The following is a 1,868-nucleotide window of genomic DNA, read 5'->3' on the forward strand; positions in this document are numbered from 1 at the left end:
CGACGGGGACGCCCGCCGCCTCCTCCGGTGCGGGGACGCCCGCCGATGCCTTCTAGGCGCGCGCTCTGCTGTTTAGGCGCATGCGCGCTCCTGATGCGCGCGCATGCGCACTGGCGTCTGTCGCCGGCGCGCGCATGACGTCATTTCGGCACCAAAATTCAAATATTTAAGCGCTCACTGAATGGAAACTATTGCCCAACGTAGGTTTACCTCTGGTTACTTCCTGGGTGCGATTATCCTGCTGTTCTGCTGTGTTCTTGACCTTGCCTGTTCCTGACCTCTCTTGCCTGCTGCCTGTATTGACCTTTTGCCTGTTTTTGACCCTCCTTGTCTGCTGCCTGAACCGACCTCTGCCTGTCTGACTATTCTCTTGGATTCTGATTTTGTACTGCGCTGCTTGATCGTTGCTGACTCCGGCCTCCCCTGACCACTCTGAAGTGTTCCCCATCTACCTGTCATACGATTGGTTCCCGTGCTTGCTCAGAACTCGCTCCTTGGGTCTCTTACAATAAGACCTGGCGGCATCCGAGTAGCGAAGGGCTCCTCCCGACGTGAAAGGCGGCGGTTATAGGCAGAAGCGTGAGCCGAGACCGGACCCTTGGAGCCTGTTCTGAGTTTTGGGATACTGACCGTGACAGCTGTACACCTCTGCAGAGTGTCTGGTTAAAATGAATTTGTCTTTAACTGACCTTTGGGTGAGGAGTTTGGCAAGGATGTCCCTTGTCAAGACAACTGTATTCAATGGCCATTGAACCCTTCCTGTGTCTCCTAAAGAAAAGACTTATGGGGTTGGTGCTCAAAGAACCAGATATGAAAGTGGTTCTTTCAGCCTATGCAGATGATGTAATCCTTGGGGCCCAAGATCTATCTGTCAAGAGATCTACGCTGCTGCCTTATCTGCTTGGATCAACTGGTCCAAAAGTTCAGGCCTTCTGGAAGGTCCTCTAGAAGTAGACAATCTGCCTTCTGTTTTTCAAGACATCCCATGGGAGACCAAGGTCGTCAAATATTTAGGAGTCTATCTGTCAGCTGAGGAGTGCCCTGTCTCACTGAAGTGCTTTCTTTGAGGGGGAGGGCATTGGTGATCAACCAGCTTGTGGCCTCTCAGCTCTGGTACCGGCTGATGTGCCTTAGCCCAACTCAAGAATTCATTTCTAAGATCCAGAGAAGGTTACTGGACTTTTACTGGACTTTCTGCAGGTGTTTCAAGCCTCCCCTTGAGAGAGAGGATGGGCAGGGAGTTGTGTGCATACACTCCCAAGTGCACATTTTCCATCTCCAACAGATACAGAGATACCATTACGCAGAACGTGCTCCACAGTGGTGTACTCTGTTCTCCAGCATTTATCACCAGGTACGCAACATGGGGTATGACTGAAAATTTTTTGTCATCGAACCTAAAGGGTTCTTAAAAAACCTCTCACCATTACCGGCATACGACCAAGAGACTCTTAAAACCTGGAGCATGGTCTCTATGTTAAGGGAAGGAGCCCTTACTTTATAATCCATCTTTAAAGACTAGGATCTACCAGCATCCGCCACCACCTTTGACGGGCTCAGTTAACCAGAGTTGGGATCTCCTGGATTTTGAGGGAATAGGTTGGGTGCAAACTCAGGAAGTTATGCAGTGCATGGAATTGTGCACCACCAGAGTTCCAAACCATCTAATCAAGGAGATCAAGGACACCATCACCTCTGGCTCTCATTGATGAGGATTTACATGCTGGAGAGCCAGATTCCCCTTGGAATGCCCCACCTCCAGTCATAATAATAGCACCAAAGATTCGCCAATCCCCTGAGGCTCCTCCTTCCCCCTGAGCCAGTTGGAGAATTTTACCTTGGCACGCTTTTGTGACATGCCAAGAAAA

This window comes from Xenopus tropicalis, chromosome 1 (assembly GCF_000004195.4).
Source record: "Xenopus tropicalis strain Nigerian chromosome 1, UCB_Xtro_10.0, whole genome shotgun sequence".
NCBI classification, from domain to species: Eukaryota; Metazoa; Chordata; class Amphibia; order Anura; family Pipidae; genus Xenopus; species Xenopus tropicalis.